We start from the raw sequence: 22553 nt of genomic DNA, 5'->3' as shown, positions 1-22553 counted from the left end.
TTGAGAAATGAATTATAACTGATGTTAGACTGTAGGATTTCATGTCTCTGTTTATTATTTAGCTGAAACAAGATATTAATTAATCGCAAATCCACAGACAGCAATTGAGACAAATAACAATGTAGACTTTTTAAGTTTGCAGCTCTACTGATTTGTGTGTAAAGATTTTGCCATTTTAGGAGGAAATTTTTCCCTTCATAGATAAAGCTAGAAACTTACATTTATGAAATTAAGCTCTTCTAATGTCATTATAGCATGCTTCTGAATATGAGCTATTTTATATGCTTTGTACATTAAATTTAGAAACTAATAAAACACTAGACTATTTCCTTTTTAAATTTCTAAAAGCTGTACGCTTGCATTGTGCATTTCATGTATGAGATAATTTTTTTTCTCTTGAAAACAGTGTCAAGTAGCCAAAGTAGGCAATATCAGATCTGTTAGATTTTAGTATTGTTTTTAAGGGAAGAAATACATTTTTCAGGTAATTTAGTCGTGTGGAGTCTTGAACATGGGTAAAATTTCACTCTAAGGTAGTAATGAAATGTTTTCTGAAGAGAGGTTTTTTTTTTTGTTTTTGTTTTTAATCCTGATAGTATTATATGCAATATGTCAGAAGATTTAGCATCTTCTTTTTTTCTTCTTGTTGTTTATGACTATAGGAAGCATAGAAAACAGTGTTATAAAAATTAAATTTAAATATTCAGTTAATATCAAAATATAGAAAATTAGCAAATGATAGGGCTGCAGTATGACTGCTTAATTCATTAGCCGTGTGCATATGTTAAGTTCATGAGACTATAATAGTTACATTTTATTAAAAAAAACCAACAACCTACTTTAAAATTAGAATTGAAATTTTTAAATTGAAAATGTCAACAAATAAAATTTCAGCTATATGTTTTATATTATCTGGAAGTGAAAAATAGATTGTGTTAATGAAAACTGAATATACTAATATTCTTACAAATCTCCAAGGGATTTCTACATCATGACATGGAGTGATGATTAAAGCCTACATTTTCTCACTCAGATTGTTAAATTACAATAGTCTTTAATCTAGATGTTGAATTTGAAAACTCCGACTTTTTTTAATATTTTTCATATTTTGCATGAAACAATAAATATTTGCATTCCAATATTAATAAGGGAAGTGGGGTATATGATGAACAGTATAATGATTTGGCTGTGTTATGACTCCATATGTATTAGGTTTTTTCTCTTTAATACATTCTGTGGTGTTGTTGGTCAAGGGCTTTCTGTGAGAGAGATTTCACTCAGTTTATTTCACAAAGTGGGTGAAGTACAAATGTACTTTATCACCAGCTCCCAATCATCCTTTTTATACATTCAAAAGAAATATCTGTTACTTTATATATTATATTAGTTGATAAAAAAATTGTCAAATTTTGTTTTGCTCATATGATTATTATTTTACTTTTTTCACATACTTTTTTCTGACCTAAGTTATGTAACTTAGACTCTTTTAGTGGCTACTGTCAGCTATTGTGAGTTATCCAAAAAATAAATAAATACCAGCTCATTTCAAGGTTTCTTTGAAAGAGATTATTAACAGAGATACAGGGAAATGTGTAGAGGTTTGGCTACAGAGAAATGTAAAGGCAGTAAATTCACTCTGTGTTTGCACTGGAAAAGACAGTGAAACAGAAATAAATTTTGAATCTTGGCAAAGGTTTTAGATCTTTCACATCTTTCAGTGACTTCCATGCTATGTCACTTTCTAATATTCCTGGTCTGCAGAATGTTATATCACCTTGAGAGATACAAGTCAGTGAGAGTAAACAACATCTATGGAGTGAAGGAAAAATTACCCTTCAAAGCTAATAGAAAGGGTATCAGTGAGACACTTCAAAAGAAGACCCAAAGGGTTAAACTTTTCACTTAATTAAGTTTAAGCTGTTCCCTGCCTGAAACCTTGCAAATTTCTGATAAGAGTTGTAAAAACCAGGTGTTTGTTCTAAAACTACCCTACCATAGCAGTGAATATTTCCTAGATAAAAATTAATGAAGGGAAAACTCATAAATGTGTCAGAAGAAGATAATTATTATTTCAAATATAAGCCAGATGCTCTCCATTGCAAAGCATGTTAATATTCATAAGTAGGAGTCTCATTTTATGATAAACTTCTCCAATCATGAAAAGGAAGAATCTTTACAGCTGGACTCAATTCTAGGTAGTATAAATCTAATGAAGAAAGTCTCAAGAGTTCTAGAATGTTAAGTTGTGACATCAAATGATTTACTGGTACTTTATTCATGTGAATATGCTGACATGGCGCACACATTCTCAGTTCCTTAGCTTATCAGCCTTAAGAGCCTTCAACAGCTCCTAACTTAGTTTCCATTATAAAAAGGAGAAAATTCAATTTTATTTATAGAGCTTTGATCCAAGTGCCAGCAATGTGCATATTGACCCCATATGTATTTTTTTATTAGCGTAACTAAAGTTTTCAGAAAGAAAACTTTATGCAGTGAATTGTAAGCACAGACTGTAGAATTTATTTATCACTATGGCACTAGAAAGCTGCTTCATGATGAACCTCTTCAGTGTCCCACCCAATCTGTCTAGATTTTTAAACTTGAAGGACATCTAAATGCAAATATCAAAAGAAAGCAAAGGGTTTTGTGAGTGAAAAGGTAGCTTGACTTTCTTTCTACATCATTAAACATATGAAAGCTGTACTGGAGACCTTTTATTTGTTTGTTTATTTGTTTATGGGTTTTTTTTTTGTTTGTTTGTTTGTTTTACCATTGGCTAATTGTTAATGAATATTTTAGAAGAAATTCATTTGAAAGCTTCTGATGGAAATCCAAATAAAAGATGTTTTGTCCCTCCTCTACTCCATGACCATGTGCTGAGAATGTAGTCAAGTGCTCTCCAAAATTTGCTTTTGTGGTTTGTTGACTGGCAGAACTTTATTCTTGTAATGAGATATCACAGAATCATTCATTTGGTACTGTACTGTATTTGCCTCACTTCTGTATATTTCCCAATACACATAAGTAGCAATGCTGACAAATTTTCATGCATCTTTGGGGTAAAATGTAAAAATCCTGGAGTTAGAATTGTAGATAATGTTTTTTATAACATGACATCGTAAAAGGATGAAATCGTTGATATACATAGTAAATAATGTTTTACATTCTGAGACTATTTTTATCCAAGCATAAGACTGATGAAAACACTTTTTAAAATAAAGGTATTCATTTGCAAATAGTAAAAGCCAATAGCAATATCCTAGAAAAGGCTAAAGTTAGGTGAAATACTCATTACTGCTTAGACCTTTGAACAAATTTTATTATTGAAAAGAGTAGGTTAGAAAGTTACAGCATATCTCTTGTATAAAATAACTTTTTTTTTCCCATTTCATTTTTGAACAAGAAAAGACTGAAAAATGTTCATGAAACTCAATTTCATAAAAACAAGGTTTTCACTGCAATTAACACAATGAAAAATTTGAAATGAGAATTTGGAGTGAAATTTCAACAATGGTTTGAGGTATAAGTACTACTGTTGAACAAGTAAACAAGTGTCAGTTGCCCAGCCAAGCCACTCTGGGGGGCATTTGTTCTCCAAGGCCCTATTGTTCTTCCAGTTCCATTTGTCCTTTCTGCTGTAGCCTCTTGATACTTCCCACTCTTGACCTGTTTGGCCTTCTTCTTCAGCCTGGTAAAGTCGAGAACACCAAGCTGGTCTTTTACTTGTTATTCATTTAATTTGAATTTAAAAATTGATTATTAATTGCATTAGTTCTTACTAAGTGAATGTTTTTCCTGTTTTGTTATTATGTTTTATGACGATATAAAATTCCTTTTTTTTTTTTTTAGTTATGTGTGCACATACTGTATATTTTGTTGTATTTGTGCATAAATAGTGAACAATATACTTAAACCTATTTATACACTTACAGTTCTTTGTATGTACACATTGTATGTATTATATATCAGTTTATATATTTATATGTGTGTACTTCCTGGGCCAAAGCAAGTGGCATCCATTAAAAGGGCTGTGTAAGAACAACTGGGTATGGCAGCCATCAGCCAATCACACAACAGTGTGACTTTTAATAGAATAGCAGGTCCTTACCGTAAAATGGAGATCTGCTCTGTATGTAGGGGAAGGATCTTCATGGTCTGATATACTCCTCTTTGAAGTTATAGAGATGTCTAGTATGGTCAGGAAATCACTACAGGACTGGTATGAGGGTGTAACTTCCTGACCAAATGGCTGCTGAGGTTGTGTTGGCCCAGCCACCCCTGATATTGCCATGCATACTGAACAAGAACAGCAGACCTGTCCCATCACCTTCACTGGGAGCAAGTGATGCCTTTTCTGGCTGTAAATGACAGTCAGATGGTTCTTGTCTGCATCCTAAAACTGTACATAATGTTGGCGTTACCTTGTGTCCCCCTAAGGAGATGTAGTCTATATAGATTTCATATCAAGCAGGTAAATAAAGCAGTGTTTGCACTGGTTGTGTTGATGCTTTATCATCCATGGGGATGTGAATTTCAATCTTGAGAGTTTGGGTTTTTTTTTTTTTTTTTTTTTTTTTTTTTTTTGAGGGGGGGGAGCACTACTGTCAGTTAAACATGGTAAAAAAGAATATCAATCAACTGAAAACCAGCGAGGGAAACATAGATTCAGTTTCTTTGGATTCCTGAAAGGCTGCCAGGGAGATTTTCTCCTTCCAGAGTATATTAGCTCAAAATAATATTTTTGAATTGGTTGTGATAGGATTTAGTCTTTATACTTGCATTTCTTCTATTGACATTAAAGGGAATTTGCATAGGTAAGATAGAATAAGATAGGGTCTTGTATTCTGCTCTCCTAGATTTTTTTTATTTATCTTCAGAATGAGGAAATGTATTTAACTGCAGATTTACATTATTAGTGTTGTTTAGCAGTTTACAGAATGTATAAGAGAAAAAAAGATTTTTTGAAGAAGTTTATTCTTAAATTATTTTTTGGGCATTATATGGCTGGTGATAAAATGTTATCAAGGATTATGTTTATCTATGACCACATCTGACCAACAAAAAAAAAATATCATCAGGTTTATTCTTGTTCTCAGTGGAAAATAGCGTTCTACAATTTTTGAAAGTACATAAAGCCTGAGTAGAGCAATCACAAGACACTCACATCACTGTTTAAAAGGCCACAAAGTAAAGCTTGTGCACGGATTTATCTTATTAAAGAATAACTATTACTTTCAGAGGGATTTTTTTCATAGTTGTCCTTTGCTTAGATGTAATTAATACCTTACCTCTCTGTCTGTCCTCCCCTTGTTTGGTTGAGAACAACTATTTTATCAACACGATTTCACTTTTTCATTGTGTGAAACATTAAGTACTTCAAGAGAATTGTCAATAGCCATTATAGCTCTTGTTGTCACAGCCATTAATCAATAGCTTTTTCTGTGCAATTCCATCCTTTCTACACAGTCTTATGGAAGGCTTGTATTAAATTCTTTAAAGATTTATGGCATACCTTCTAAATGAAGGAAGCTAAGGTTCTGACTCAGGTTTTATCCTAATTCAGTATGCAAAGAGAGCAGAAGGACTACTACTTACCAAGCTAATAGAATATTTTCTTGATGCAGGATTAGTTTAGTTTTATTTAATTTGATTTATAACCTGGTCACCAGCTGTCAGTGCACAATAGACTCAGGACTGAGGTTTTTAGACTTCCTGCTCACGTACTATCTCGCTGATCTGTAAATGAGCAATGAGTTCAACATGCTAGGCTGAGATAACATCAAGTCCCCTGTACAAGTCCATCAAGTCTATTGAGTCACACTTGCTCCTTGTCAGCAAAATCATCAGTATTTTCCTAATTTTTATGAATTGGCCAGATCAAACTCCGTGTATGATATAATGGATCTGAGATTTTTTCCACTAAGTAATGAATGTTGCCTTTGGGTGACAGTATTAATTTTTCTTTCCATTGATTCATCATCTTTTTCACCTATTTATTTTAAGAGTTGTTTTAATTAGTATTAAAACTTCTCTCTAATGTTCTTTTAAATATTACCACATTAAATGCTGGGTTTCAGTCAGATTTCAGTCAGTATGATTATCTCACATTTCTTCACATAGTGGTGTTTTGGTTAGAGGTGACAAGGTTTTTGATACAGGGCTACAGAGTTATGCATCTGTGAGAAGAGACCAGAAGCTGCCCCATGCAGGACATGTTCAATTCCAGCCAATTGCAGTGGGTCCTCCACAGGACACACCTGATACTGACTCAGAGAAAACAGATTTTAGTAGTAGAATATTTAGATTTACTGAAGGAGGCAGAAACTGCACCAGAATTTGCTGTACTGATTGTGAAAGCTTGTAACGCTTGTTCAGCTTCTACAGCAGAAATAAAAATGGGTACATTAAAACTTCAAGAAGCTATGGGAAACCTATATTAGCTAATCTGAATAAAGGTGTGGTTAGTATAATGTGTTAGCTGGCCAATATTACTAACATGGCTTTTCTTTGTTTATATTCATCTGCTCTCAAATGGACTGACATTGCTATTTCTATTCTGTTCTATTTCTCTGAAGGTGTGTCGCTATATTTTTCCCTCCCTTTTCTTGTAAATAAAAAATAATAAAAAAAATAAAAAATAAAAAAATGCCTTTGCTTTTAGTGGTCAACTGATAGGTGTAGAAAACGAGAACAGAAAAGAACCATTTTGAAAAATGTCACAAATAGTTCATAAGGACGATATTTTAAGAAGCTCACAGAATTTGCTTCCAAATGAATATAATGACATTAATAGGCTTCCATTGTTTTACTCTCTCTTCATAATTTTTTAAAAACAAATAAGTGATTGTAGCCTGGCAAATTCTGTTAATGTTTGACTTTTTTTGGCTTGATGAATTGCCTTTAACAAACTTATCAGCACATTAAAAAATGATATAACAATTAAAAAAAATTGTCAGTTTTTGTGACATGATTGATTTATTAGTTAATTTGAACTATGTTAAATGAAAGTTCATCCAGTTCTGTCAGCTGCAAGAAATCATAAATATATATCCAGAGAATAATCAAAATAGAATACTGCACAGTTTTCACTGATTTGCCATAGAGTCTTGTATCCTGTTAATGAAGTAATTGAAGAAAATCTGTAGATGGCATAAAGCTAACAGAGCTGAATTTTTATAGAATGTCAAACATGATCAGAATGTCACCTGCAAATGGAGACTGACGAATGTATGAACATCATCATTTAAGACACTGTTGGATTGTTTACTCTCATATTGTCGGACTTACAAAGGTTGAAAACATATAAAGAGTTAGAATATATTGTGATACAATTTAAAAGAAACTTCATTTTTTTTCTTAATTTAGTTTTGTCTGTAATTTAGCGACCTCATATTCATCTAATGTCTAAGACTCTAATGTCATGTACCATAAAGGAATATCAGATGTGAGCAATGTGAGAAGCTTATCTGTATCACATGAAGCACCTACAGGTAACAAAAAATAAAATTAACTATTTATTTCTAAAATATACTGAGCCCTATACACTAACTTCTTATAGATTGCAGCATAGACTTCAGGTCCATGTGAATTTTTGGGGTCAAGGAAATGACTACATCAAGAGTAGTCAAGAGATTTTCCCCTTTTTCTATTCAAGCAGATTTCAGTAGAATTAATTTAAATGGTTAAGGATTTATACCCATAGCCAGTTCTTAGTGATTTGGATATTCTGATGAATAATATTAGCAGCTAAACTGTATTCTCTAATTGAGTCTGCACAATAGTGGTATGTACATGTGCTGCCCAAGGAAGACAAGAAGGAAAATTTCTAGACACTATTTATTGCCCTCCAATTCATCTTACAGATAAGAAAAGAGCAGTTCTTGCTTTTTTTTCAAATTTACATAAATTAATCTGGAATCCATCCTGAAATTTTTTTCCTCTTTCCTTCATAGATGCAGTTGCCCCCGGATAATTAGAAAAAAAAACAGGTATGAGAGATCAAATTCCCTCTGCAATTATTATGGGAGAACATTCAGGAAAAGCAGTTAAGCAGAATTCTGGAGATGAGAAACAGGTGACACATAACAATTTGCTAAGAAGGACAACATGAAATCAAATTACCTTATTCTACTAATTAATTGTCCATCAAATCTTCCTTTGAGTTTATATTCCCATTTTGTTTGAGTATCAAAGGAATATGAACTATCACATCAATGACTGAACTGCTTTCAGAGAACCAAATTGCATACTACATATAGTCTCCAGATATTATATAAAATTAGCAGCTTATTATTTATTTATTTACTAACATTTAAGCTTTTTAGAATTTACCTAACTCACAAGAATTATGGTGGCTCCATGAGATGAATTTTGCATCCTTATTAGTGTCAGTTTTAAATGTTTTGAGGTAAGTGTGAAACTTGTCAAACAAAATTAAATAAGGAGTAAAATGTCCTCAACTCAACTGTCTAGTTTGTTGATTGCAGTGGAAAAAAAATAATGAAGTGGCATTGAAGTGTCTGAAACTGAGTGGAAAGTCTGCTGCCACATAGGATACAATGACTGCTATCAATAGAATGATTCTCTCTTTAATTTTATTTTTATTTTATAACATCATTCTTTTGATTTAACAAGACATCACATTTTACATAAAGAGTGTTACTTAGATAAATAAGTTTTAATTTCCAATATTAGTGACTTATTAGTCACCTCTTTCAGAGGAAAGCTTGTGAGCTGATCAAGTAGGAAAAAAGAGATTAACTGGTGAATTTTTACTGAGTTTTATGGAATGCTTTGTTATAAAGCTCAAACTAGAATCACAGTTCTAACAATTATTCATGTAGTTCTAACAATTATTCACTTAGTTCTAACAATTAACAAAAGTGAACAGGATATATAATTAAGCACAATGGTTCCAATAGAATGAACTACATATTTTCTTTAAATGTATATATAATTAACTCATAGGGTTACATTTAAATATGGATGAACTTAATATCCATTTATTTAAGATACATTCTTATGTCTTATGTCTTGACAAAGTATGGATGATCAGGCTAAAATTCAGTATTTGTGACACCTCCTTTAAGATGTAAATTTATTGGTATGTGTATGACATTTCTTTAGAGTTTCTTCTATAGCACGATACACTGGACTCTTCAGTGAAGTCTTTTTGTAACCTTCAGAAGGGCATGGGGGGGTCACATACTTTATCTCATGTCATTGTGGTCTTTGACACTGTCATAACTATCCAAACATTGTGATGTTAATGAATTTCCTTATCATAAATAGGATTCCTTATTCCAGAAAAGGTGAAGACTGTATTTGGCCTGGTTTCTTGGTTAAATTCAGCCAGCTTTACAACAGGAGAAAATTCTGTAAGACAGATTCCTTTTTAATTATTTTTAGGTAACGATAGATGATCTGCATTAAAATTTACCTCCTGTTAGAGTCACAAGACAAGTTCAGATTGTCACTGTTTTTAAAGGGAACTTGTATACGAAAGTTTATGTTGCTATGAGCTTGGTCCAAAAACAGAAAGGCTGATTTCCAGTTTCAATTCTGCTCTCTTTTATTTTATTTTATTTTATTTTCAGTCCAAAGAACATCTTCTTGTACATTTCTTGCTCATTAAAAGATTTGAAAGATCAGACAAGTAGGTGTTTCGGAAAGTTGTCAATCTTCTATCTAAAAGTGCATCAGTGACCTTTTATTTTTATATAAATGAGCAGTCACTGTTTTGATTAAGAGCCTCGCATTGCTGGAGATGTAAGTTCCTTATCGATCCATGGGTCAAAGCTTCATTGCTTTGTTCCATGTAACTCTTAGAAATAATTCAATTTGTGTGATGCATGAATCCTAGGTGTTAACAGAGACTGTTTTCATCACTGGGTAATGATCCACTATGCTTAGGAATCCTTTGACACTGGCTATTTCTAATGGAGAGATTATGGTGAATACTTCAATCTCATTGCAGATATTGTTACAGAAATGAATGATTTTGAAAAGGAAGATATCTACAGTGAAATTACAGATATGAATCTCACAGTTATTCCACCCCAAAAGTAGATCTGCTGTAACACTTGTTTGAAGAAATTGCGTTTACAATACTAGCTAAGTTGAAATGGTGAGAGACCACTGATGAATGAGTGCTTTGAACTACAGTCCAAAAGCTTGGCAACATTTAGCTACAATTTCAGGCAGCTCCTTCCACTCATAAACACAATAAACATGGGACAACATGGGTTTAACAGCAATATTTTATTAAATAAGGAAAAGAAAAGAAAAACATATAATAATATAACATTTTTCCTGTTAGATTAATTCTGACAGTATGTTTCTAGAACAGCTAGTTCTAGTTTCTCCCACTCGCAGTTCAGGAACGGCAGGTGACCTGTTTCCACTCTCACTGCCTCTCCTTTGGATTACTTATTGCTCTGCTCTGTAACCACCACTAGCCTCTCCCCAAGACTCCTACTTCTAGCTGCTCCTTGATGTGCCTTCTTTCATTAGTTGCTCCTGCTAGTCACTACTGTCAGCTTCCCTTTCTGTTGATACCAAGTTGCATGCAGCTCTTCCTACAGATTTTCATTCAGCTCTGCCAGGTGGCACTTAAGCCAGCTACTGCATTTGCTAACACTTTCTCTCTTTTCATCTCCTGGCAAGGGTCTGTGAATCACAAAAGGACTAAGCATGGCAGTGCTCCACACATTTAAACAGGTGACTCTTAAACATACAGTTATCAGATCAAACTGAGGAGAAATCTTTATTGCTACAAGTCTTGTGGGTATGGGAGGAAACTGCTATATTGGCTTCATGCCCTTCTCATCCACACTGAATCTTTCACAGAAAATGTTTAGACAATTCAAACGTGTAGTCCTTTGTTGCAATAGCATTTTCTTATAGTTTTATTGTACCGTTGCCATGCTCGTATCAATAAATATTTCTAAGTTATTTGGAGTTTTTTAGCCTTTTAAATGGGCTAGTCTAGGAAGCTGAAATCCAAGTTCAATTAACATGCTATGAACCTGGTAAAGAGCACACAAATGAATATGGGTAAGAATTTAAAAATAATTTGCTTTGCAGTTGCCTGCTCAGGATGGTCTAAATCATAACCACCAGGCAAAGCATCCCAGAATTTTCTAAACCACTTAAGCCACCTGCTGTTTTATCAGAAGCAGAAGTTTTCACTTACACCATGGAGAGAAAGCTCATCATTTTGACAACATTTGGATCCACATCTTTGTTTATCATAAAGGGAAAACAAAACAAAACAAAAAACCTGAAAACTAAACAGAGGAATTAAAATCTCAGCATTCTAATTTTATGACCCCCTCACCCCCAAACAAACAAACAAACAAACAGAAAAAAACAACCAAAAATGATGCTAATATGAATAAAAATCCCTTTAACCTCCTTGCAGTTAGCTTTTCATTTTCCACAAAATTGGAGTTTATATTTAGAAATAACTGAATTAGTGGTGAAATGTTATAATGAATAATATCATCCAGTAAGTCTCTAGATATTTGAATATCAGTCCTAAGAAGATGCAGACTACTATCAAGAAAAGGCTATATTTTCACATTTCTGGATTGCTTGTTGAGTCAGTTCTTTGTACCACTTTTATCTTCTACAGTCCCTGAGTAGATTGTTGCAGTGATGGATAGCAGGCAGCATCTGAGTTCTCTTAAATCTGTAGCAGAACAACGTGCAGAAGAAATGATATGAAATAAAAACTTCTTGTGTTCTACTCTATAGAGCTAATACTTCTGAGTTTATTGAAATAATCAGTAATTTTGCACTTTTTTTAGGGGGGAATAATCAATCAGTTTATTCCTGACATATTCCTACCCTTGAACCACATAGAACCAGTAAATTCAGGAGATGTTTCCTATTTTACCAGAAAAGTGAAGTCACTGATATAAGGTTGTGATAAGGAGCTGAATCAGACTCTCAACATTAAAAGGAACTTCCATATTTGAGGTTTGGTTATTACTAACTGGAAACCATTTTCAGAATGAGTTGCTAGCATCAACAAGATGTAAGTGAAATATGACTACTGATTAGTCAACAGAATGCATAATAGTATTAAAGGGAATGACAAATTTATAGGTTTTCCACGTATGTCAGACATATTTACTGTGATAAACAGTTGATTGATAGAACAAATTATATTCTTCTTTCACTTTTAACTGCCCTGTATCACCCTGTATCCATTAATCTTAATTAAAGTGTTGTATAACATGAAATCTTTAAGCAATTGCCAAATAAATCTTGTTATATTTTCCATAAAATATTCACCTTGCTACTTTAAATACTTAGGATAGAAAACAATGAAGGTATCTAGACTTGAGAGAAAATAGATAAAATAGTTATCTCCTTGAACTAATTTTTTTTTTGTTTTAGTATTTTCACACTTTTTCCCCCTGCTTTATCTTTTTTTTTTTTTCTACTTGTAAATTTAATCTGACATTCTGGAGACTTGGTTCTTTCTGTTACACCTATGTATCCCATTTTACTCTTCAGATAAGAGCCAAAATGTGAACTTCTGTTCTATGGAACACAAAGTGATGGATATCAGCAGCAGATGGAAATAATGTCTTCTTTCCTTACATTCAAAATGAACAATATCACATGTCTTTCTGTGAAGTTTTTAGATATTTTCCTCTGCAATAAGTTATATCAATCAATAGAATGGAGTATGGTATTTTAATTGATTTATTATTTTTATTATTTTGTTTGTATGATATTTTTTCTCCTAGAAATACTAAGAAAAATAGTTGTTAGTTTTAGTTTAGTAACAGCGAGTTAGTGCAAAAAACATGGATATTTGAAAGTTTCTGACACTATAGGAGATGAAATAAATTTGTAAAATAATTTACGTAACATTGTAATACTACATAATATTTAAAATAATGTTACAATCATCTTTGGGCTTCATTTTTTCTTTGAAAAATCATTTTTGTCATAACTTCTGGCGCTAATAAATCAACACTAGATCTCAAATGGAATATGGGATATTAAGAACACACAACAAGACAAAGGAAATAAAATAATCTGAAATAAAATAAACTTTGAATGTAATAGCAACCAATGGTTTTTAGAAATGAACTTAATGCCATCCTTACTAGAAATATTTTTCTTTGTTTATTCATTGATCTATTTTCTAATACCATATTAGTCATTACCACTTCAGTATGTTTCTTTTTTTGGAAGTACTGTATAGTACACATATATTCATGCAAACATAAATCTGAATTTGCAGATTAATTTATGTAAAGATACAGGGTAGGTGCAATACACAACTTGATACACTTCTACTAAGTACTCAGCTGTGATAAGCAAAAACCATTAGATAGCATAAGGAAAACCTATCAGCTATAAACATAAAAGTATAGCACCTCTGTAGATGTCTAGAGTTAAAAATCATAATTTCTTGGACCCTAGAAATAATAGGAAAGTGCAGTCCAAGGCTGTTCAAGCACCAAATCCCTATGCTACCTGTAACTACCCCTCCCCTTTGCGGAGCACTAACTGAAATTGTAATAATGCAACCTGAGAAAAATATTTGTAGTTCTTTAACTGACTGAGAAGTCAACTAATACTAAGCATGCAGATACTTGTGAAGAACTAAGAGCTGTGAGGGCAGACAAAAAAAATGAAGAGTGTGAGTAAAGGAACAATGTCTACAGTCAGCTAAGCTAGCCCATATTACAGGATGTGATATATCTGGATAAAAAGAGAAATGAGTCTGGCTAGAAGATCTTGTTGGTTAAGGGAGGAGAAAACGTAAGGTCAAAGAAGTCAATGACACTATGTATCCCACGTCTTTGTGGATACAGATTTTTGTGGTAGCCTCAGAGAATAAACATTATTAACTGTTTCATGGCTAATCTGTTCACATAATCAATAATCAGAAGAATCCGGACAATAATCTGCCACAATGTTGATCAAAACTGAACTGATCAAAATTGAATTGAGAATGAGGTGTCTGCATCCCAAAAATAGTATTAGAGAATACCAGGTCAACACTGTTTCAAAAAATAGATGACAAGATAGACAATAGATCATATGCCTCCAGATCCAGACAATTGCATTCAGAGTTTAGACACCTAAATCCCACTGACATCAGTCTCAGGTGTGAAACTAAGCTTTACCTTAGAAGTCTTCCCACTGAGTTAAAGAGATTTTCAAACAATAGGATTTTCAAAAGTGGTTGGTATTGATCTGAACACTATTGAAATCCATGGAAAATCTCCTAAGAAAGTCAGTGGAAGACAAGCTAGATAAATGCTGAAGCATTCCAAAATCACGTCAAAGTTTTTTTCATTGTATTTCCACCACTTATAATCATAAGTCTTCCATCAGCACTTGAATATGGTGCTATTTCTCATGTTAAAAGATGTAATATTTTACTACACAAGTGCTGCAGAGTAAGAAGGATGAATTCCTACAATCAAACAGCAGCAGCAAGAGTAACCTAAAAAAGCTTTTCCTTTAAATAGTTTTCAAACTCTAGGAATACAGCAAAAATAAATCATTTAGCACTTCATGATATTTCACAGCAGGAAAGCATTTCTAATGTCAATCAAGTAAATAAACTTAGACTGTAGAGCATAGTCTAAAGTGTAGTGAAGATGCATGTCAGTACCAAAGCTTGCATGCAAGTAAATATGCACTGTAAATTCCAATGGGAAAAGCTATACTCTTTCTTCTGTACTGCAAAATCTGTTTCCTTTTCATCTGTGAGAATATTGACTGAATCATTCAAATGGAGATTTCAGTATGTATCAGTTGGTACATAATCAACAGAACCACTTCTCCAGACAATTCCAGACAATGATTAGACAACTTCAGTGGTTATTAGTTTCTATATCAAAGCTTCAACAATTTCTGTGTCTAAAAGTACTAGCTCCATTTTATGGTAAAAGTCAACTATCCCATTATAATACATTTTATCTTGTGTAACACTTAGCAAAGCACAATCCTTGTATCTGGCTGTGATAATAGACTTGTATCTGAAAATCATACCTAGGCATGGATTTTAGAAACATCAAATATTTATAAGATTGGGTCATATGCTAGATCCAGAGTTCATTCAAACATTGTTTATTTCAAATATTACAGCTTGTATATATTTAAACTTATAATTTATAAACGGTGAATTTATAAACATAAATTTCACTCCATGAATGGAAAAAACGAAAGCAAAAAAACCAACACATTTTCTTCATCCTACTCTTTTTTTTTCAAACATTCTTACTGAAAAAGGCAACTGTGTACAAAACCAGTCTTTCACTGTTTCAGACATTATCCATAAAATAATGTGCAAAAGTAAAGTCTAATCAGAATTGTCATCTGCCAGTGTGTTCCTTCTCTAATCTAAGAACCTAAATTGATTCATATTTTTAAATGGCATAGAAGAAAAATATATATATATGTATATATAGGAAAGGTTTGGACAGATTTAGCAAAAAATTACCAACACGGACCATTAAGAAGAGGACTGTGAAATGTTAGCTTTTCTAACAGTGCAGTTAACAGATGAAAAAAAAAACCGTTTTTTACAAGCCTTTATGATACTGAATTGAAAACAAAAATGAAGGCAATGAAAATCACTTGACTTGACAATACTGGAACATTAAGCTCTAACTTAATACTTTTTACTTCTCTGAAAGAGTGGTCAGGCATTGGAATAGGCTGCACAGGGAGGTGGTGGAGTCAACAAACCTGGAGGTGCTCAAGGAACATTCAGACATTGTGTTGAGGGACATGGTCTACTGAGAACTAATGGTGATTGGTGGATGGTTGGATTGGGTGATCCTATGGGTCTTTCCCACCCTTGTTGATTCTATGATTCTATGAACTATGAAAAGTTATCTCACAAATGAAAAAAACAAAATACCATAGCAAATGCCTTAAAAAAAATTAGCATGCTGAAAAGAAAAGTCACAGTGTTCTAAGAAGATCAGCTAGAACATTATTACTTCATGGAAATTATTTCAGGGTCCTTTAAAAAAAGTTATTAAAATCTATTTGTTGAATTTTGATGAAATCTCATTCTTTGTTGAAGAAAACATCAACATCTTCTTAGATTTTAAATACTATTTTTTTACTCTGTCTGCATCTTGTCTGATGTGTAGGTTCTTTTGGAATTAATATTCTAAAATGGGGAGCACAAAAGCTGTTTAAATTGGCCCAACTTTGTTTCTATGGAATGAAAGGAAGTGGAGGGGCAGTATGTTACTAGCTATGTTATGAGCTACGTGTGTAGCTACTTCATCAAAAAGCTTGTAGCAAGCAGTGTCCTGGGACAGTAAATAGGGAATTTGTTCCTATTTCAGACCATATCTTATTACTGTCAATTAAATATTATTTTTTCTAAATCCAAAATATACAACAGAGAATAATACAGACACCTTGGATAAAACCCTGCTTAACACTCTATTGTCTGTATAAATTACACACAGAAGTGCTTTACGAATTTATCTTGTCTTTTAAGAACATCCCACCATGAAAATATTTTGAAACTAGAAGTGAATTAAATCCATTGTACTTCCCAGTGACACTGATGAAGGAATTGTGTGCTATGTTTTCCTGACAAACACATCATTAGTGTACATACATTTAAACTGATTATTTCATTCAGTACAAGGGACATTAGGGTTAGAATGATACAAAAGCACAAATCACACTTGATGTTTGCCAAATACCAAGCTTTGTGTGATCTAATCAAGATTTCATTGAATGTTTTATTAAACTCAGTCACGCAAGCCTAGCTGAAGCCAGATGATCTCCTATTATCAACTAGCAGTAAATTACATACATTTTTGAACTGAATTTCAATGAAACTCTTCTTAAAATTCCTGGAAGCTACAAGAGGGTTAACTTAGACAAATACAAATTTCTACTATGCTTTACCCTAGAAATTAAGAAGTGAATAGAGAAAATCAGGGTTATAAAAACTATTGATCACAAAAAAATAAAGTGAGGATTATGATCCTATCAAAATGCAGTATGATCATTAATGACACAAAAAAAAAAAAGGTTCATTTTTGTTGCAGTGGTAAAACACAGAACATGATGTAAGTACTTCTCATTTGTATTTTAAGAAGGATCCTTTTAATTGTAAGACAAATGGTAAGACAAATTTTCTAAATTGAGCTATAAACTGCATGCTAGTAAAGAGCAAAAAAAATATGGTGTGTCCAAATGCAACATAAGCATACATAAGTTCACCTAATTCAGGGGATGAGAAAGGATCATAGACTCATAGACTCATCATAGAATCATAGAATCATAGAATTGCTCAGGTTGGAAAAGACCTTCAAGATCATTGAGTCCAACCACAACCAAACCATACTACCCTAACTCTAACAACCCACTGCTAAATCATGTTCCTGAGCATAGCTTGAGGCCATTTCCTCTTGTTCTGTCACCTGTCACCCTGCTCTCACTGCAATCACCTTTCGGGTATTGAGAGCAATATAGTCTCTCCTCTGCTTCCTCTTCCCAGACTAAACAGCCCCAGCTCTTTTAGTTGCTCCTCAAAGGGCATATTCTCCATGCCCTTCACAAGCCTTGTTGCCCTTCTCTGGACCTGCTCCAGTGCCTTAATGTCCTTTCTGAATTGAGGTGGCTTTCAGTATCAATATGGGGGCTATAAGAAATAAGGGGATGGACTCTTCAGCAGTCTGTTGTGATAGAACAAGAAGAAATGGTTTCAGACTAAAAGAGGGAATGTTTAGATTGAATGTAAGATAAAAGATTTTTTTACAATAAGGGTTGTGAGAACCTGGAACAGATTACCCAGACAGGTGGTAGATATCCAATCTTTGGAGACAGTGAAGTTTAGATTGGATGGGACTCTGAGCAACCTGATCTATCTGTAGGTGTCCCTGTTCATTGTAGGAGAGTTGGACTAGATGACCTTTTAATGTGCCTTGCAACTCAAATGATTCTATGATTCTTTAAAATTATCTGATCCAATAAACGCTTTCAGTTCAGCTTAACCCAAACATAATGATATTTAGTTGGAAAACGACAAGATGAAAAAGTAATTGCTCTTTTGAAGAATTAAACTTCATTTAGCTTATTCTAACTGTATGTATAAATATTTTAAATGCTTAACTCTAGAGCTTGATATGTAAAATTTTTATTTCTTATTAATTTTAGTAGAAAGAAAATAAAATTCAGGACAGATCTTAACAAGGAATTATTTCCATTGTCATTTCCTAAAACTAAGGGCTTCGGTTCTAAAGTCACCATATCTGAATAGAAGCCTCATTTATGTGTAGTGGGGCACACATCAGAGCTGATTCAGATGTAACCTGAAGTGGTGAAAATGCTGTCTGTGCTTTAATAAATAATACACACATTATTAAGATCATTTCAGTTATTTTGATTATTTTTCAGTGTTCAATTTCAGTACATTATAATCCCTTTTGTAACTTATATAACCTTGCCACCTTATGATGATGAGACTTTTAATCTCTTGCATTCTTGAGAATACAGAAAATTTCACAAAAAATGTGCAGTTTTTGGGTTGCTGTTAACTGAAAAACAAAACCTGCTCTGAAGGTATTACTTTCAAGTATAAGTATATGAGATGTATGAGATAACTGGTGATTTATTTTATTTCATTTGATGAAATTATATCAGTGGAAACAGCAAATTAAGTCATGATGAAGCAGTATACCCTGAGGGGTCAGAGAGAAGGATGGTTAGTAGGCAAGAAGTAGCACCATGAAGTGACCTCTGTTTAAACAGTAAGATCAGATTCATAGGTGAATCCTTTCACTGAAAAGTAGTGCTTCAAAATGCAACCTTAAATTCAGATCTTTTTGTCTTATACTGTTCTTGTAAACCAACCAACAAATAGCTTTTGGCTTCTAAACATAACAAAACCTTTTATGAATTACAAAACTATTTAGTTTTCTGTGTGTAGGCTTGATACAGATGCTATTGATACTAGCAAGAGTTTAGCAATTAAATTTTAGTGGGAAGAAGATTAGATTCATTAAGCAATGGACATTAATAAAAACAGACCTTTATTACTGTGGTTTAAAATTAGGCAAGCAATCTGTTTTGGTGATAAATCCCGAGGAAAATTACTTGAGTGAGATCTCTATGATTTCAATTCTTGTGTTTCCTAAAGTAGAGATGTTTTTTCTTTGTTTGGTCTCAACAGAAAATTACAGTAATAATTCCGTTGTTTTAAAATAACTAACTAGATAAAGAGATACCCCACATTATACATAATACTCCTACATAAAAAACAATACAAATTTGTTCTAATGAGGAGAATGTAACAGAGAAAGTGAAAACTGGGTATCTTACTGGTAGAATACATCTTAGAAAGAAGATAGCACCTTTTTATTTAGACAAGAATGTACTCATTTGTAATGGATAAAGGAACTTCTGACTGACAAGATCATCTCCTTTGTATGAAAGCATATATTAATGGTAGGCAGGATCTTGATCTCAACGTATCACAAAATCACAGAATTGCAGAATCATGGCAATTGGAAAGGACCTCTGGAGATCATCTAGTCCAATCCTCTGTTAAAGCAGATTCCCTATGTTATTTTGCACAGGCTGATTTTGAATATCTCCAGAGAAGGAAACTCCAAAATATGTATGGGCAGCCTGTTCCAGTGCTCTGTCACTCTCTCACATATGATACTTGCCTCTCTGGAGAGCTAAGTTTCTAACTTTATTTACAAAAATGATCCAAGTAAGAAGGTAATAAATTGAAATCCTAGATACTTCATGGCATACTTCATGGCATGCACTTGCAGAAAAGGGGAATAGTTATAACTCTGGTTTACCTAGAGGAATTGCATTGCCAAAACTTCACAATGCAGTCAGCATACATGAGAAAATCTGACTGGGACATTCTTAGAAAAGGTCTCAGTTCTATTGAAAAACATTATCTCCACTGGAGTATTTTAAATCTCCGAAATAAGAGGTAAAGCATATTATTTACGTTTTTTAGTTATATTTAATGTTATGTGGCATCAAACTTGATATTTCATTGTGTTTGATTTTTGGTAATTTCAATCTCATGAAAATTTGTCTTACAACTTGGATTTTAAGCATAACGCTTCCATCATTTAAAGTAAAGTAGAATGCCACATGGTGGACCTTAGTTTCTCCCAGCTTGATAGCTAAAGGGCTCCTTATTCTATGCTTGCTGCATCTTTTACACATCTTACACTTCACCTGCTGCTAAATAGATTTTCAAAGCCAAGAGGTGTAACTTTTTCTGCATTACATTCTCACTAATTTTGAAGAAACATATCTCAAGCTAGTAAATTTGTTTTGAATACATCAGCTGATGATCCGATCTATGCCTGGTGAGCCTTACACTAATACACAATGTCACTGAAAAAAAAAACCACCACCAACAACAACAAAAATGCTGCAGGTTACATTTTTCTGTATAATTTTTAGCAGGACAGGTAAGGCTGAAATTAATGGAGTGAATGCTGCTATAAAACTGGTGGCAGAAGAGTACTGAATCATGAACATTTCCATCCCCTATAACCTTATTATTATTATTATTATTTCTATTTAATTGGGTACTATGGGAAAGAGGCATAGGACCTGATAATGTCATGCCAATTGCCTGGAGACATGCTTATGTCATTGAAGATTTAATGTCGTCTGCAATAAAATATTTCAGCAGCAGCAGGAAATTACTGTATCATTCTCTATTGGAGAGAGAAGAAATTAGCAAAAAACATTTACAGTGTGAATTACTATGACTGTAAATGTGTGGAAAGAACTAAAATGAAAATAAAACAGGGTTGAAAGGATTGTGGGGCTTAAATATTGTATTGTTACAAAGGAGTTTGTTTTCAGAACACCAGTCTTAGCAAGTAAAATTAAGAAATCTTATGTTCAGAAAAGGCCCGCTCTCAAAAATATTCAGTACAGATGACTTGTCAGTGAAGGCAATGCATCCTGCTGCCATAAAGATTGGCAGCCTCATATCTATGGAGTCTGAAGTACGCAACATTCTGAGTCAAACACTGGGCACAACTCTAGGAGCTGATAATTACCAAAAGTTATGAAGTATCTGTCCAAAGACTCATTTACCATTGCCAATCATGAGGAACAGAAGAGCTGTAATTAGGTCCCAGCTACCAACATCCTATATCTTGTGATGCACATCTTATTACTTGTGAGATGCAAGTGTGTGAATATGAATGCATAAAAATAACTTGGATAGAATTTTTATAAATTAATAAAAAACTTTTCCATCCACAAAATTAACATTTAGTTTTATGGTGATATTTTATATAAATATTAATATGAATTTGAGACTGATGGTGTTTATATTAAATGAGTGTAATACCTTACTGTTTGGATATATATCTATGTTGTTCTATCAGGTAGAAATGGGAACAATTAGAGATTTAGCTTGGCATATAAATGATATTTAGGACTTATGATATTTAGGACTTTACAACAAAGTTGCGTATGTGCACTATAGACATCATAAAAGACCTAAATTAAGCATTTTAAAAATCAGCAACAACAACAACAACAAAAAACCTCTCTCAAAAGCAGAGTCTGCTAGCATTATTTATACTTTTAACTTCATCACATTCAAGATGATCGGGGAGACGTGAGCAAAAAAGTAACCTCAGAAAATACCTCTTAAATATACTCTTTTAAATCTTACTCATCTATTTACATAATGAACTACTGAAATAGCTTATGTCTTGACAAACAAAAACAAAAATAACTCAAAAATTTGAAGGATTTTTCAGTCCATTGGCTACACAGTTAAATTTGTATCGTTCTATAGCAGCACTGTGTCTGTGGTTACATTTTTATTGCAATGTGGCCTTTTAGGAATCTTGCAAAAGCACTTCTAATGAAAACATCCTTGCTACTCAATTTATATATAATCTAGGGAATACCTATAGTAGTTGTTCAGTGCAGATCAGAAAAACTATTGAAGTAAATTCTCCAAACTATGCTTTCATTCATATAGCAAAGCAGTCTAGGAGGATATGAGGTAGATACAGATGAAATCAAACCAGGAGATGCACTCAGAGCACACCTATCGTTCCCCATCTCCTAAAAGGGATTTATCTCATAAGAAAATCTGTATCTATTTCAAAGTAAAAGAATTCATAAAAGGTGCATAACATAGTTACTGGTTCCCCAGCAGAGGCAATATCTATCTCTAATATATATCACTACTAGTTTATGAGTATTGTGACAAATAGCCTTCCCTTTGTCTGATGAGGTATATACTGATTCCTCTGTTTTGACAGCCTTGCACTCAGCTTTCTGCTTGTTGAAGAGAGTAAAACCCTTCTGTACTGCTTTATAAATACAGATTCCTATAAGAATTCTTACAGATTTGTATTCCTACGCATTCTTCTCTATTAGTCCTTTTGATGAATTTTTTTCTTGATCTTTCTTCCTGTGAACAGCATACCATGACTGTGTTCTAAGGAAGATTCTGGAAATCTTTACCATAAAAAAAAATATTGTCTCCAATTTCAAGTGGGTTCTGGAGCTCAGTGGGGGAG

Source organism: Cyrtonyx montezumae, unplaced genomic scaffold (assembly GCF_038088225.1).
Source record: "Cyrtonyx montezumae isolate F1298 unplaced genomic scaffold, pur_monq_1.0 scaffold_14, whole genome shotgun sequence".
NCBI classification, from domain to species: Eukaryota; Metazoa; Chordata; class Aves; order Galliformes; family Odontophoridae; genus Cyrtonyx; species Cyrtonyx montezumae.
The sequence above is the reverse complement of the archived record's forward strand: the minus strand, read 5'-3'. Positions refer to the sequence as shown.